Source organism: Sorex fumeus, unplaced genomic scaffold (genome assembly GCF_029834395.1).
Source record: "Sorex fumeus unplaced genomic scaffold, SorFum_2.1 ptg000044l, whole genome shotgun sequence".
NCBI classification, from domain to species: domain Eukaryota; kingdom Metazoa; phylum Chordata; class Mammalia; order Eulipotyphla; family Soricidae; genus Sorex; species Sorex fumeus.
Genome location: NW_026606101.1, coordinates 60,667,764 through 60,685,545, shown reverse-complemented (window position 1 = coordinate 60,685,545; position 17,782 = coordinate 60,667,764).

The following is a 17,782-nucleotide window of genomic DNA, read 5'->3' as shown; positions in this document are numbered from 1 at the left end:
GCATGGCACTCTGCACCTGTGTCCCTCCGCTGCAGTGTTGCGCTCATTCATTCACCTCCGGGGTTACCCGCCCCCAGCGGAGGTGTCTCTGTGCCCACTCACAAAGAGAGCAAGCGGCAAATGAAAGAAACAGCTGACAAAGTTCCAGCTTGCCCAAGACCCCCTCTCCCAAACCCTCCACCCCTATAAATTGCTGTTGGGAGAATGAATAAGGGTAGGGCCGTGCTCACCGTCCCTGTCTGTCTTGCGCTTCCCTTCCAGACTCAGGAGGGGTGGCAGGGGGCCTCTTTCGGGACAGAAGCTACCAAATCTCAGGTGGCCAAAGCCGAGCAGGGTGAGGGGGAGGGCTGGGGGGCAGATGGGATGGCCTCGCTCTTCTGAGCTTGGTTTGGGGAGCTTGTGTTGGACCTCACTGGGCAGCTAGGTAGAGGCGCTCACTTCCTCGCATCTGACACCCCTATCCTGGGGTAAACCCCCCAGCTCTCCATCCCCACTTCCACCCCCCACCCCCCATGGCTCCGCCTGTGTCTCTCACCCAGCAGAGGTGACTGAAGAGTCAGTTGGGAGTGGGAGTGGGGGAGATAGTGGGGGGGGGGGGTGGAGAGCGGGGGCTGCTCCTCCCTGGCTGCTTTGGAGAGTACCAAGTACAGCATCCGCTCTTCCCTCACGCTGCCTGCCTTCTGCTCCCCCAGTACAGGTCCTGACCCTTCCAGGCCAGGCTACATACGTGGGAGGTGGTGGCTGGCCGAGGTGTCCAAGGTAGCGTGTGCGCATGCATGCGTGAGTGCCTGCGCGCGGAGCTGTTCTGGATGGAAACATAACCCGCTTCTTGCCACGCTCCACCCCAGCAGACATAACCAATGGGCCCTCGTCCACAGGTCTCCCTCTCTCTCCCTAACCCTCTCTCTCCCTCTCTCTTTCTTTCCCTCTCTCTTCCCCCCTCTCTCTGTCCCTCTCCCTTTCTGAGCCCCTGTCACAGCCTGAGCTCACCCCTCCAAGCTTCAGCCCTTCCATGGAGCATCCTCTTCCTCCTGGGGAATTCACACCCACCAGATCTCTGCTTTCCTCAAGGGAGGAATTGTCCTTTGTGGAACTGTCCTTTTGCAGGAGCATCCTTTGCCATGGCTGTAGGCAGAGGCTTTCTCCCCACCCACCCTAGCCTAAGCTGTCCCTGTGGGCCTGGGCGGGGGAACAGGTTACAAGGTTCTCAGACTGGCCAGCCTTTAGCAAGCAATCCTTTAAGGCCTGACTGTCTTAAACATGGGACATGTCATCGTCATTCCATCATTCCTTTCCTCCTTTGGTGAGTCTGGAGAGTGTCAGAGATGATGACGATTCTTTGTTCGCCTCCTGTGGGACCAGGGATCAAGCTCAGGCCTCCAAGGCCTTCACTCCACCAAAGGGCCAGACCCACCCATTGATTATGAGTCTTTAGTTTTGGGGTCACACACTGTGGTGCTCGGCACTTACCGGCTCTGTGCTCAGGGATAACTCCTGGCAGAGCTCCGACACGCAAGGCCAAGTGGGCTATCCCTCCAGCCAGCTGCCTTGTGATTCTTTAAATGGAGATTCCCTAAGTTCTCTCTGGAGCTGGCTTTCCAGAGCCTGGAAGACCTTCTTCGAGCTAGAAAATAGAAAAACAATGATTAAGTTGAATGACTTGTCCAGAGACACAACCAGAAATGGAACCGCAAATTCCAAATGTGGGTGTTACCAATGCTTACGCATTGGGGCTTCAGGAGCCGCTGGAGGTCTACACCCTGGGCGGCAGCTTCTCCAGGGCAGGGGAGAGAATGGGGTCCAAGAGTGCTGAAATAAAAGGAGCAGAATGATGACCCCCAGGAATGAATGCCCGTGAATGATGGACCTCTGTAGGATAACACTGTTTTTGTCCTTCCTGCATAGCCTCAGGTAGTTTAGGTTTATTGGGTTGCTCCCATCACAGTACCCCCATTCCTCTGTGTTTATTTGTAACTTCTTTCTTTGTGCTCTGTTGGCTTGTAAATACTGTTTTTCTCTTCTCCCTAAATCCTTTGCATAGTCCTTTTCGTATGGACACAAGAAGACATACTTTTGTAATGTGACTCTCAGTGATGCCCTCCTGGGAATCTGTTCTCTCACCTAAGCCTCAGCTGCCTTTACTTCCTAGCGACCCCCCCTCCCCCAAAGCAGGGTCCTGTTGAGGGACTGAATGGAACCAGGGCAAGCGGTAAGCTATGTGCTACCCTGGCATCGAGATGGGCCTGGCCAAAGTGCCATAATGCTTAACTATAAGTTAAGAGCTTGGTCATGGGCAAATGTGGTCATGATCCAAAAGTAATAACTAGATATGGACCCTACTAGGGTTGGGAATGATTAATCTGGCCTGAGGGCTGTAGTCTGAGTCTGTGGCAAGATGTTCCCAGGAGACCTGCCCTACAAGTCTCTTACTGTGTCCATACCAAAATAGCTAGTATTGATATGTTGATAGTTATTGGACTAGGGAAAAGAGAAAAACACCTTAAGGGGTATTTTGCCCTTGGGCAGTCAGGAAGGGCTTTGGAATATCCTAGGTGGTGGTCCCTTTGAATTTGGTGGGCTCTCAGGAAGGCCTTTCTTATGTTGATTTGGCTACTGACTGGGGGCTAGTGACTGGGGGCACTGTCAGCCTGGAGAGACAAGGAAGTGGGAGAGAAAGGAGCTGGAGAGGAGAAAGTAGGGAGGCAAGATGAACTGCCAAGAGGCTAGCACGGGAGACAGAGAGAGAAGTAGAGAAATACAGGAGCAGGCACGTGGAGAGAGAGAGAGCCCAGGCAACAGGATGGAGCATGGAGAGATAAGCGGGAGAGAAAGGAGGAGACGGGAATGAGGAGCAGTGTGAGACCAGAATGGGAGGCTCCGAGAGACTGGGGCAGGCATGTGGGGAGAATGGAATAAACGGCAACTGATCAATCAATCGGCAACTGATCAATCAATCGGCTTGGCCCTCGCTTCCTCCACCGTCTGCCCCGAATGCGGGCGGCTAGGGCCAGAGCCCCCTGGCCGCCCTCAAAGATTTTTTACAGACCTCGTCACCACTAGGTCATTTATTTTGCAGTTCCCTTCCTGAATTTACAGAATCAGTGAGAAGATCCTGGGCTCCAAAGAGGAAGGGGGTGTGGGCGTGGGGGGAGGAAAGGAATGGAATGATTCTCAGTCCTCTCTCCTAACCTCAAGGGTTCATAGGGACAATGACAGCAAGCTCCAGTGGCTCCATGGGGACTTCAATTCCATATCCGCTGATGTCAACACTAACACCTCTAACTCCCCCCCCCCCCCCCCCCCCCGGCCCTCTATCCCACACACATGCGGCACCCACAGACGTGCTCCTGCTCCTGCACTTTCAGAAGCAGTGGGTGAACTCAGTCTCCACCCCAGGGCTGCACCCAGGATTTTAAGATTCTTCCCCAGGGGATGCCTTTGCCTCAACCGTTGGTGCCAGTTGGTGCCGGCAGCTCTAACTCCGACTCTGCTGGTGGCTCCGGCTTCCGGGACTTCTCCCCTTGGGGCACGCTTAAATATTGAGCTGGGATTTGTGCAATCACCTCCTAATTCTTCTTTTAACCTTCACTTGAGCTGGATGGTTCTCCTCCCGCCCACATGCCCACCCTCACCAGATCCATGCCCCTCCACGTGCAGGCCTGTTCTCATCCCCACTTAGCCTCTTGAAAAGCTGCAGTTCCAAACCTGGGCCACCCCCCCCCAACTCTCTCCTAATTGTCTTCACAGTGGGAGGTAGTGCCCAGGGGCAGGCACTGGGGGGTGGGGGGCTGGCAGGGGAAGGTACCAGAGAAAGCCTTGTTAAAGAGCCTTTCAACATCAACACAGCAAGCCCGGAGGAGTGTCACCCAGGCAGGAAATCACGTGTTCCCTCCAGAAGGCCGGTCCAGTGCCCTTGGAAGCTAGGAAGAAAATATCAAGAGAAGCCAGAGTCTGTTTCAAGACCCGAAGAGTGGATTTGGGATCAGACAGAGGAGGAGCCAAGGAGCAGACGGACGGAGAGGGAATTCCCAGCACCGGTGCCCAAACCCCCATGACTAGAGCAAGGGAAGGGAGTGAATGGGGCACAGCAGAAAAGGGCCCCAGGGTGCAGGCCCGAATGTGGACTTCTCTCTGGGTTTTAGGGAATAGCAGGGAGGGGAAGAAGTTGAGAAAAGAACCGTCAGAATCCACAGGCGCCAAGTGAGAGCCTTGGTGTGGGGTTGGCTCTGGCTTGGGTCCCAAAGGAATTCACTTAACCTGCTCCTTGCCCTTCCCCCACCCCTAATTAATATCTTACAAACAACTCATTTTTAAGATGCTCATTGAAAGCAAACCTTGGGTTTAGGAAACAAACGGTGAAGAGCAAACCAGCTTTGGTCCGATGAGGCTGGAACTGGCTCATTGGGAGTGTGTGGTCAACCTCTGAGGCCTTCTTTATCTCTCCCCTCTTCCAGGGAAAACCCCCAATCCTGGACTATAAAGTGTCCCTGCTCGCGCCCAAACACAAGTCTCTTCCACAGGGGATAGTGAGTCTTTGTTTGTTGTTATTATTTTCTACTTTATAAAGCAGTTCACAATATTTGATTACACTTAATATTTGAACACCAATCCCACCACTATGACACCTTCCCACCACCATATTTCAGATGTTTCCATCCTGAGCCCCAACCCCCGCCCCAAAGCAGAACCGAAATAATTTATTTTGTATGGTCTGTTATGAACAACCGCTGAAAATACTACAACAAAAAAGTTTCCTTAGAGGAAAGAGTGTGAAGATTGTTGTCTTTCACCCAGGGGCCATTAAACCTTCTATAAGAGATAGACAGTGGGTCTTTGAAACGTTAATGTTAGGTGGGCAGGACAGAGGAAAGAGGGTCTCAGTAGAGGAAAGGGATCTCAGTACCCCCTTTCAGAGTACACGTGTCTGCCCTAGACAGACTAAGCCTTCCGGAGTTCCTCTCTGGAAGAGGAAGGGGGAGGGGAATGCAGGGGGAGAGTGAGCCCTGGCCGGGGAGCTGCCTCTCCTCTTTCCTGAGAGCTGCCATCCCCGGCTTCCGTTCCCCCTTCCCCGACAGCCAACAGCCCAGCCGGGAAGCTCTTTCCCTACGCTGTCAGAGTTTGGAAAGACTCACTTCTGGCTCTGTGTCTCTTCTGACCTTGGCTGAGCTGCGTCTGCCTGGAAGACCCAGGACAGCAGAGCCCCAGTGAGGGAAAGGGTGGAACTATTTCAGGAGACAGATGACTCAGAAACAAACTTCCAGCCAGGCGAGAGAAAAAGGCCAGCACACTCTGGCCCCGGCTCAGGGAGGACACTCAGGCCCTAGCCGCCCCAGCCCCCAGCGGCCCCAGGCGCGGCCACTGAATGCCACCTTGTAGCTTGGGGCCTGACCAGCCAGCTGTTCCTACCTGGGGTATCTGTCACAGCAGCCTGGGGACCAGCAGCACCTCCCCCCCATCCCCCCCCCCCCACCCCCCGCAGCCAGCAGAGACCTCCCAAGGAGACCAGAGGAAGTCAGGCTGGAAATTCACTGGCAGCCGATATTTGACCCCGTGGAAAGTGCTGGTTTGGGCTCGAAGGAGCTGCCTAATTTTGCTTGGCCTGGTCCTGGTGCAACAGACCCATGGAAAGCTCTAGAGCCTTGAGTCAAGGACTGGGCTTGAGAGAGACCCCCAAAATAAGCCTGACAGTTCTGTTAGTGCAAACGTGGATTTTCCTGCGCTGCTGGTTTCTTGAGAATTGCTTGCAAAAACTCAAAGATTAAAAGACGTTATTGTACAGCTTAAGTAGGGGGGCCCGGGTCTCTCCCCCAAATATCCAGGCCTCTCCTTTATCCATGAGCAACGTCACTTGTCCTGTCCCTGGCACCACCCCATCTCGTGTAGGACGTCTTGGTTCTGTGCCATGCCATGTCATGTCTACCTGCCTCCGAGTGCCCCATGGCCATGCCCGGATCACTCTCTGGACCTGGCTATGTGCGTGTGCATGTGGTGTGTTTTGACTCTGTCCCTGACTATGTTTCCAAGCCTTGCCTGAGTCTGAGCTTTCCTGGGCGAATGAGCACTGCCTGTATTCTGCCCCTGTCTATGAGGCCTGTCTGTTATCAGCACTGGTCTGCCCTACCTGGTCCTGCAGTCTGCTGGACATGTGCAGAGAGAGAGAGAGAGAGCGAGAGAGAGAGAGAGAGAGAGAGAGAGAGAGAGAGAGACAGAGAGAGACAGAGACAGAGACAGACAGAGAGAGACAGAGACAGAGACAGAGACAGAGAGGAGGGCAGAGGAACTCCTTTTCATTTTCTGTTGCCATATCCCATCCCCAGTCATCCCATTATCGGTTCTGATTGGCTACCTGTTCCACAGGTGATGGACTCAATTCACAGGCTGCTCCTCCAGCTCCTGCTGTATCAGCCCCAGGGCTCACAGAGTTGGACACTAGCGGGGAGAAGAGTCCCCCCCGACAGTTGTCTACAGTTGACCTTGCTCCATGTCATATGTTGAAGGCCTGATGGGCAGTGGGGTTTGGGTAGCCCCCAAATTCTTACAGTTAATAATGAGAGGTGATGGGAGGGAGGATGAGCTTCACAGAGAAAGGGGGTGTCCTTGGAGTTCTGGAGGGAGAGAATAGGGAGTTTCCTGTGTGGCAGTGGAGGGATGGGGAGGAACAGTCTCAGCCATAGGCCCAGGGCGCATGCAAGGAGAGGCGTTGGGGGTGAGACATGCAGGAAGCTCTTGGCTTGGTGTGAACACCCTCACAGGGCATGGGTGCGAGAGGCCAAAGGCACAGAGGACCCGTTCTGTGGCATAAACTTTTGCCCACCAAAAGATATGTTCAAGTTCTTGAATTGGGATTGTGTTTGGAAATAGTCTTTACAGTTATAATCAGGTTAAGAGGAGGCCATACCAGATTTTAGAGAGTGTTTAGGCAATTCTAATGCAGAGAAAGAAGAAGAAGGGAAGGAAGGAAAGAAGGGATATGAGTGATGGATGGAAGGTCTGATGAAAGGATTGCAGGAACAGGCCAGAGCAATAGTACATACCCCTGTAGCAATAGCAATAGCAATACCTCTATTGGCTAAAGCATCTTTTTCCTTCATTCTCCCTCACATGTTAATTACTCATTTATCTTTATCCCACCTCCTGATAGTCTCTCAAACAGACTGGTATCAGTTACTGTCTTGATTCCGTTTCTACTCTGTCTTGAGTGAGAATTAATATTTTTTGTTTTTGTGTTTTGAGTCATATGTTCAGGGCTTACTACTGAGTCAAGGATTACTCCTGACAGAGCTTGGGGGACCATATGGGGTACCAGGAATAGAACCTGGGTCTGTACTATATTTAAATTTCTTAAAAACGATAGCACAGCGGGTAGGGCGCTTGCCTTACAAGCGGCCAACATGGCCGACCCGAGTTCGATTCCTCTGCCCCTCTCGGAGAGCCCGGCAAGCTACCGAGAGCATTCGATATGCCAGACACAGTAACAACAAAGTCTCCAATGGAGACGTTACTGGGCCCGCTCGAGCAAATCGACGATCAACGGGAGGGCCTTTACCTTTACCTTTTAAAATAAACTTAAATTTATGGAAATTAAAAGGATAATACAGGGGATTCCTCCTTACTCTCCACCCAACATCCCAGTACTCGGTACTGATATCAAATCTAAAAAATATTTAGTATACGATAGAATTATTGCAGGGGGTTACACCCAGTGGTACTCAGGGGCTATTTCTGGCTCTGTGCTCAGGAATGATACCTGGGAGTGCTCAAAGGATCATATGTGGTAATGAGGATTCTAACCTGGGCCACAGTTGCTGTGGCCACATACAAGGCAAGTGTCTTACCTTCTGTATTACTTCTCCTAAATACTGAATAATTGTGATGGCTTCCTTGGTCAATATTCTTGGCTACCTTCTTGTTTCTGGAGAGTCCTCCTGGATTTCATGACTGGTCCTCTTCCCCTTCCTCCTCCTCCTTTTCCTCCTCCTCTTTCTCCTTCTCCTTTTCCTCCTCTTCCTTCTCCTTCTCCTGCTTCCTCTCCCTCTTCCTCTCCCTTTTCTCCCCTCCCCCCATTCTCCTTTTCCTCCTCCTCCTCCTCCCCCGCCTCCTCCTCCTCCTTCTTTCTCTTCTTAAATGGAATATGCCTATCACTAGAAAATGGCTCAAAATAGATCTAAACCCCATTCATACATCAGCCCTTCTGACTTCCAAAATCAGAGTGAGGCTCTCTCCCCAGTGCTCCAGTAACACTCTGCTTTCTTTGCACACTCACTGGGTTATTATGTTCTGAGTGATCAGCAGTGATCTGTGATATGAATGGATGAACTAGCTTGGTGTAACTGGAGCTCAAGATTTGTAGTTAGCATTCAGGAAGTTGCCACTTGTGACTCATGAATAACTATTGAGACCCAAAGATCTTAATAACACACAACATCAATCCCATTGCAAATGGACCCTAATGCTATTGCCCACATTACTCTGTCCATCCTAGTAATGGGTCAACCTTGGCATTATAAGCTGCACATCTGGGAAAGAACACTGAATCTAGTGTCTCCCAGGCCTGCCTGACTGATTCAGACCTCCAGGGATGAGTTCTGGCAATCCTCCTGTTTAATACTCTTTTAAGGTAATGTAAAATGTAGCAAGCCTGGCACCAGTCCAAGAACTGGTGCTCCGGAAACCCTGCTGTCAGCTGATCTGCCTATTTTTTAAGACGGTGTCAGAAAATCTGATCATAAAGGTCTCTCTCAGCTCTGAATTTTCAGGTAGGTTATTCTTTTTCTCTACTTCAACAAATAAACTGGTGAATCCATTTTTCAATGTGCATCATAGACGTTTGCATTCTAATCCTAAAATGCCTTTTTGAAAATCGTAGATGACAGGAAAGATTTCCATCTTCTTAATCCTAAGAATGTTGATCCGAAAACTCAATCTTAATTCATGTAACACCAGAGAGTCTGAGTTTATGAGTTCAGCAGTAGTATTATTGCATTAGGAAGTTACGGGTAAAGTACATGCATTTGAATCTTGATTTTAGCTCCAACATCACCATCAATTTTTACCCTGGCTGTTTAGTCTTCTCTGTATAGCATTTATAGATTTTTATTCCTGGGATATAAGGTTTTTAGTCCAAAATAGGTTCATTCTAATATTCTCCAGAATTATGAATCTCTGATCAAGGAAGCCAAATTGCAGTCAGTTTTCTACTTTTAAAAACATCCGATATTCCGTAATGGTTCAGCAGATTCTCCATAAGGAAATGTAAGGAGACTAGGACCAAATGCCACCTAAGAGATGCTGCTGCACTCATTCTTGATAAAACAAATGAAGTCGAAGTTTAGGAGCAATAGTGGACAGTCCCTACCTGCACAGCCAAAGTGATCCCATGGGTGGAAATGAGGGGGAGGGTGCTGTGCGACACTTCAATAATTGCGCACCTCCAGTGACAACAAGGCAGTGTCCCAATCCATGTCCCACTTGAGGTCTCCTGGCTTGCCTGGTGCTACCTAGTATCAACCTCTGGACTAGGTATGGGAGGAGGAAGTGAAGAGGCTACTGGAATCTGAGGGAGAGGAAGCACTGAGTGGACTCAGTTTTGTACACAATGGTGTTAAAGTGGGGACCTTGCAGGTTTATTGGAATCATTCAAGAGCCCAACCATCAGGGTAGAGGTGGAGGGTGATTTCACCATCTGCACTGCACATTTCTCACTCCTCTGTCTTCTTGAATAAGAATTCATTTCCAACAAACATGGAAGAAACAAGCGAGACTTCACGGCTAATAAGATGTACCTGAAAATACTTCAGTCCCAGTTTCCTGGGCTTCAACTAAATATCTGTCCTGTGCTATAGAGTTAGACATAAAGAACCCTAATTTCTGAGCATTTCCACACACCCTGTCTCCTGAGTTTCTGATGGCGATGAAATAAACCGTTCGCCCAACAACTTAAGTTCTTCTCACTTCTTGGGTTGATCAAGGAGCTAGGGGACCATTTCTGGCCCTTTTTTTTTGAGTTTCGAAATTCAAAACTGGCAGCCATTTTGTTTACTTGGGGCTATAACAAATTCCTTCCCCCCTCCTTCCTTCTCTTTCCTTACTTCTCTCTGAACACATATTGAGCACATTAGGCATGAGGCCCTGGGCCACACTCTAGCAAGGTGTCCGAACTCAGAGGGATGATGGAGTTAAGTAAGTAGCTGGTAGTGGTGCATCAAAACATAGATTATCCATCCTTATCCAACAACTATAATCTGAACAATTGCTGTATCTTGTCAGGAACCCAGGTTCAAGGTTGAATGAATTTCTGTCTTCAAAGACCCCACAGTCTAGTCATAACACCCGCCATGAAGTAACTATGAAACAGACAGATAATCATGAATAACATAAAAGGCTGATGTTACCACCTCCATTCATCCATTTATCCCAGACATAATAACTAAATATCCACTACCTGCTAGCTCCATCCTCCACTTCAGGAACATAGCACTCAATAGTCCAAGCAAGGAAACTAACGAGTTAAAGCTAAGAGCGGAACATTCTCCCGAGGGACTAGACTGGGGTGATGTGCTAGAGAGACGGGTGAACCCAGATGGAAGGGTTTGAAGGAGCCCCTCCTGTGGTAACTAGGCTGAAGCTGGAACCCCTGGCAAATAAAAAAAGCAGCAGTAAATGGAAAAGTCCTGAGGCAGGAATAAGGCCAGTGCATTCAGCAAACAGAATAAGTGCAGAGTGACTGAAGAATAACATGCAGCCAGAGAGCGCTGGGGACTCCTGGAGTTGTAGAGGAGGAAACCAGAGAGGTTAGATCTAGTGTTGACAATCACAAAATCCATCTAGATCCACAAAAGTTTGGATATTTGGGGATGTGTGGGGGGGGAATACACCCAACTGTGCTCAGGGTGACTCCTAGATTTTGTTTTAAGTACACTAAGAAGGCTTTGAAGACTTTTCATCAGGAAAAACATGTCCTGGTTTCTGTTTTTAGAAGAGTATGTTTATACAGGGCCAGTGTGATAGTAGAGATGAAGGCATTTGCCTTGCACACAATCCTGGTTCAATCCCCAGCACCATATAAGGACTTTACAGGAGCGATCCCTGGCCACAGAGCCAGGAGCAAGCCCTGAGCAGAGCTAGGTGTGGCCCCCCCCCAAACTAAAACCAAAATAAAAACAAAGACAAAGACAGTCAAGTCAAAATCTTAGTCAGTAGTGTTTGCATAAAGAAAATTCTGGGTCCTGAGGATGTCAGTGGTAAATTCCAGCAAGCGCTGATAGAATAAGTCATGCCACTTGGACACAGACTGAAAACTCCACTTAATTCTCAGGTCCTTTGGTGTGACATCAAGGAAACAGAGACATCGAGGATGAATGAATGAATAGGCTGTCCCTGCTCCACAGATGAGGACACAGGTTTCAAGAGGGCACATGACTTGCTCCAGATCTCAGGGCTTGGGAAAGAGAACGCAGTGCCTGGGCCACAAGTTCCAGCCCCGTGTCCCCCATGAGAACAGCTGGAGTTTCTCAGACAGAAACTGGGGCCTAATGAGTCTCCCTTCAACTCACATGAGAATTCCATGGGGCTCTTCAGTCCTGTCGCTCATTGTGGAGCCCCTGGCATGAATCTTCCTATTTCCCATGAACAGCTGTGTGAGACCAAAGACGTATATGTGGTTGGAGTTGGGGGTGGGGGTTGGGTGGGAAACAAGCCTCAAGTCTTTCTTATTGCATCTGGTTTTATCATTTGGGCTGATAATCCTGTCTCATTTTTTATGTCTTGCTTTGGGTAACAGATACGGCCTAGGAGGAAAGCTTACAAGGTTTAAGGTAAAGGTAAAGGTAAAGGCCCTCCCGTTGATCGTCGATTTGCTCGAGCGGGCCCAGTAACGTCTCCATTGGAGACTTTGTTGTTACTGTGTCTGGCATATCAAATACTCTCGGTAGCTTGCCGGGCTCTCCGAGAGGGGCGGAGGAATCGAACTCGGGTCTGCCATGTTGGCCGCTTGTAAGGCGAACGCCCTACCCGCTGTGCTATCGCTTCAGCCTACCGGAAATCAACTCCCCACCAGAAGAAGATAACAACAGGAAGACAGCTGAGTAACTAAGCAAAGGTGCTCGCTTCTCATTCACATGCAGGTTCGAGTTTTACCGGGAACGGTGGGAGATTGTCCCCCTAACAGGAAAACCCACGGTCAAGGGCAGAATAGTCTCCTGAGCAAAACAGCAGACATCTTAGAATACAAACAGGCACCAAAACTGCACCTGGAAAAAATAGAATAAAATAGTTTAGGCCTTCTAGAAGTAGAGAGCAGCACAGGCAAAGTAGAATAGGAAACTGTGACAACCTGCTGAGTAGCTCTGTGAAATATTCCAGTCACTGCTCTTCAGGTCCAGGTTGAATTTTGATGTACTTACTGCTGCTAATGTCTCTGTCAACCTAAATAATAACTCACCTGCTGGGAACCAGGGAGGGGGAGCACTGTCATACTGAATGAATGGCCAGCCTGCAAGCTCGTTGGTGGCTGCCCAAGTGACCTTAAAGCCCGGACAGTCCATGTGTGTCTGTCTCTCTGATCAGTCACAGAGGCGGAGACTCTGTGACTGATCTCCGCAGTACAGAGGGAATCAATCCAATTGGCTTTAGACAAGGAAGCGTAAGTGCCGGTCATTAATATTCAAATCAGGCTCTTCTATCTCATTGCTATCCATGCTGGAGAAAATGGGTATGTCCCTGCAATGTCCCTGTGTCTTTGGCTATCCTGGCCGTGTTTCGGAAGTGGTCCTCTTTGGAGTGTGGGAACTTCCCTCCCTCTGTCAGCTGGATGAGAGTCTCAGGAGCTCTTCTTGCTGGGCCACGTGGCGGGACTGGGTTTCAGCTCTCCCCCAGGAGAAAGAATCTTGACACCCTCAGCCTACCTCCTAGATGGCTCTCAACTCCCTGTGCTTTCCTCATCTGCTCTCTCCTTGTCTGAGGCCCTGGCTCCGATCTTTAACCGCTTATTACCAGTCTATCTTCTCCAGAAGAGCTAGAAGATCCATTTCTAGGCTGTCTTTGAGTTAAACCTCAAAATTCATAAACGAGTCTTTCTAAATTCTCAGAACCGTGTGTTAACTAATTTCTCAGAATTAAGCTCTGCAAATGGAATTCCCAATGTTCTGCTTTAACCTCTCCTCCACAGCCTTCCTACCTCCCTTTAAGGTGATTCTATTCAACTGCTTGCATGGGTGAAACTTGAAAAGTCATATTTCACATGACCTTTTATCGCTGCCTTATGCCCGATCAAATCATCAAACCCTATTTTTTCAACCTTGAAAAGAGACCCAGAGGGGCCCAAGAGATAGTACAAGGGTTAAGGCAGTTGCCTTACATGCAGCTGGCCCAGGTTCTATCCCTGGTACCACACACAGTCCTCAGAGCATCGCCAGAAGTAATGCCTGAGCACAGACCCAGGAGAGAACTCGGAACACAGTGGGGTTTGACTCCAAAACAAACAAACAAACAAAAAGATAAAAAATAAATAAGAGACCCAGAATCCATACTGTTCATCATCTTTAACCCTACCATCCTGCATCAGATTTCCCTGCTCACTTGCTGGATTGTGGCCATAATCCCTAGCTGTTACGTTTAAATAGCTACAGATACATAGTTATAATCCATGTGTATAAAACTCTGTGATTTTGTTCAGAGTTCTGGCAAAATTCATGACAGGCCCTTAAAAGGACCCACTCTCCCCTGCTCTCTGTAACATCTCCATATTCATTTCTTTTCTTTTGCTTCAGCTCCAACCACACCAGCCTCTTCCATGTTCTACGCAAGTTCCCACTTCTGAACATTAGCACCTGGCATCTTCTCTGCAGGAAAGCTTGTGTCTGTGTGGGCTAGACCCTTGTTTCACTTAAGGTCCTGCCTCATCAAGGACGTCTTCCCTAATTCCTTCTTCTCTAACCTTTCCTAGTCTCTCTTTCTGTTTCATGGTTTTCAGAAGCAGAGAACCTAAAACTGGCTCATTTCGAGTACACTCATCTAACAATTTATTTTTGGCTGGAGCAATAGTACAATGGGTAGGGCACTTACCTGGCTATGCACCTGAACTGGGTTCCATCCATGGTACCTCGAGCCTGCAGAGGTAATCCCTGAGCACAGAGTCAAAAGACAGCCCTGAGCACCACCAGATATGGACCCCTGAAAAACAAGCAAACAAAAAAATCATTCTTTTTGGTAGTTTATCTTCCCCAGAAAAACATAAACCCTGTAGATGCTGCTTCAATTTTCATCTCACCACTGTATCTGCTCACAAAATATCATTCAGTAGGTGAATGATGACGCTGTGTCTCTAGCCTTTCCTTAACAGAAATAGCTCCTATTAAAGAGCAGATTTTAAAGGAAAAAAAGTGTTGAAGGTGCTGATATTTGGTAGTTCTTGGGCAAAACGCAAACATAAGTGGATCAAAAGAATATTAAAATCAGAGGGAGCTGGTGTCCACATACAAGCATAACCAGGTTGATTAAAATCAGCAATCAAAAATAATAACCCGAGCATGTGCAAAATACATCAGCACAGGGTGAAAAAAGAGTTCGTTGGGCTCCGAGTTCCATGAATTTACAGCGGTGATGGCTTCCCGGTCTCCACAGCATCCCAGAGGTAAAGTCACAGGCGAGAAACCAGATGTTGGATTTATTGTGCAAAGCTTTGTGGTAATATGGGTGGGGCTGTCTTTGGACATCTCTCCACGTCCTACCTATTAAACAGTTTGATTATTTGGCAAGAAACACATGAAAGCCTTCTTGAGCACTGTGTGGTGCCTCTGTGCATCCGTAGCAGGAGAGCGATGATGCAGACACAAGCTGATCACTCAGGCCGGGTGTTTCCGGAGAAAGGAAATAGCCAGGTCTCCTTGGTGCCATTTGATTCTCCCTGAGTCCAGGATCACCAGATGCTCTGGGACACAGGTGCAGGGAAAGGGATGGTCCCGATTCCCAGGATCTGGTCCGGTTTCATGCAGGGTTGGGACATCTCCTGAAATTAAGATGTGAGTTGGTCCCTGAGGGGAACATCCTTAGTTTCCCTCATAAAAGTGGTTTCTATCTGCAGATCATTGTAGAAATTCCCACCCAAAGGCAGCGAAAAACCAAGCAGCAGGCTACTGAGAAAAAGAAGGCTTGGTTTATTTCACTGGTGGACGGGGCGGATGGCATGCTCCAAATGCACTGGGCCCAGAACAGAGGCGAGAGCTCTGTCTTATAAATATAAGATGGGGGTTGGAGCATTTGCAGGCACCTGGCAGGAGAGGACAGAAGCAAAAATTTGAAAGCATGTTATTTTGCAAAGCAGGGGTCTGGACCACCTAATGACACAAGCACATTTGGCAGATGTTCCCAGGTTTCCAAGGTCACAAAGCCAGGCTAGAACCACTTCAAGGATACCCCAAACACAGTCCATGGTTAAGTCATGTTTCCTGGGTCCAGTTGCCCCTTGGCATTTCCTGCTGGAAATATGGACAGGGCTCTCTTCTCCTCATCAAGATTACTTTCATGAACTCCCTCAACTCTGCCCGCTAGGTCCCACAGACGATTCCTCCACACCCATCAGGAGTTGCCCATAAGGGAAACAGGCAAGCTCAGTGCTCCAAAAGGCCAGGTTCCTACCTTTCCCTTCAAGCACTTTCTGTGCTCTTCACAGTTTTGCTTGCCTTTGTCCTCACCTCCAACCTTCTGTCTCTCAAACTTGAGCCTGTGTCAGAGCTCCTGTCTTTAAAAGTCTGACTTCCGGGACACACCTTCACAGTTTCCACCTGTGAAGGAAAGGTCTAAGATGGTTCAGGAAACTGGATAGTTCCCTGGGGCCTCAGGGTGTGCTGACAATGCAGGTATCAGCTGACACACCACTCTGAAAGCCTCCTTCCTCTCTCTCTCTCTCTCTCTCTCTCTCTCTCTCTCTCTCTCTCTCTCTCTCACACACACACACACACACACACACACACACACACACAATCTCATCCCCCTCCCCATTCTCATTTCCACTGACTTAGCTTGCACCCTCACAGACTTTCAAATAAAACCTGGACTGGTTTCCTACAGGATAAAAAAAATGTCTAAATGAGTGATATTTTAAATATAGGTTGCGGGGCTGGAGCAATAGCACAGCGGGTAGAGCGTTTGCCTTGCACATGGCCAACTCAGGTTCGATTCCCAGCATCCCATATGGTCCCCTGAGCACCACCAGGGTAATTCCTGAGTGCAGAGCCAGGAGTAACCCCTGTGCATCGCCAGGTGAGGCCCCCCCCAAAAAAAGCCCCCAAAAATAAAATAATAAAAGAAAATAAACCTATCTAATCATTTTTTTTTGCTTTTTGGGTCACACCTGGCGATGCACAGGGGTTACTCCTGGCTCTGCACTCAAGAATTACTCCTGGCGGTGCTCAGGGGACCATATGGGATGCTGGGAATTGAACCCGGGTCGACCGCGTGCAAGGCAAACTCCCTACCCACTGTGCTATCACTCCAGCCCCTCTAATCATTTATTTAAAAAAATAAAAATAGGTTGCAAATCTATATGGCAATACTCACAGACCCCAGAAAAAGCTTCTGAATCCCAGGTGGAGGATACCTTTAATACCTTTTTAAAAAGGCATCATTTTCCAGTTTTCTAAAACATGCGCCTAAGAAAATAGGACCCCAAAGTTTCCCAGCTGGGCTGGGAAAGGGTCACAGAATGGGCTGAAGTCATCTTAGTTCAGGCTGCAAATCTAAGTCTCTTTCTTTCCTTTCTGTTGAAGAAGCAATACCATGTGGCACTGGATGACCTTCTCCACACGTTCCCTGCATTTGCTCTCAGCAGTCTTTGCCAAACAGCTCAGATCTCTCCTTCAATCTACATCCACATGAGCAACCACCTCGTAACCTGTTCAGCGTATTAGTATGCCCATTGAGCCCACTTCCATAATGCTCAAGCTAATTCTAGACTTCAAAGTCAGATGACTTGAATTTATTTTCTATCTAACTTTGCCTGTTATTTGTTTGGGGCCTCTCTTTGGTGCTCAGAGGTTACTCATGGCTCTGTGCTCAGGGGTCACTCCTGGCAGTACTCAGGCAACCAGGTGGTACTGGGGATTGAACTTGAGCCTCCAGCAAGCAGAGCCTGTCCTCCAGTTCATTCGTCCGTTTCTGGTTCCCACTTTTTAAAATACGTGAATGGAAGGCTTGTTTTTCAGGCATGCGATGACTTGTTCCAGAGCGTGCAGCTAGTACCTATGAGGTAGAACTTGAAGCCAGCATGAGCTACACATCCTGGGGTCCCTTGCAGATTGCTCCTGTTCCTTCTTCTTGCATTTCGGAGGGAACTGGCCCTCTCCCTGCATTCCTTAGTCACCTTCTCACTTGCTCAGGTGCTCTTCCTACATGCCTCATCCTGCACTTCTTATCTGAGGCTGTGAATACCTGGCTCCTGGGAGTTTCTCATTGGCTTGTTTAGTGATGGAAGTTTCTCATTGGTTGGTTGATTTTGTGATGCAGAAGGAACCCAGGGCCTCATACACCTTCCAGGCATTTCTTCTACCACTGAGCTGCACCTCCACTTCTTTCCCTGGAGTAGTTGTGGCCCCGGAAAGCCCTAGAAACCCTCCACTATGTTGCTCACCATAAGGCCCAGTGGGGCCTTACCAAGATGTTTGGGATCTTCACTTGCACCTAAAACCTTCTTCACCCTGCAAAGGGCCCTCCCAGACCAGGCGGAAAGAGCTGTCAAAAAAAGTCCTCACAAAGACAACTCAGCTAGAGGGTGTTGAGCAGGTCATCC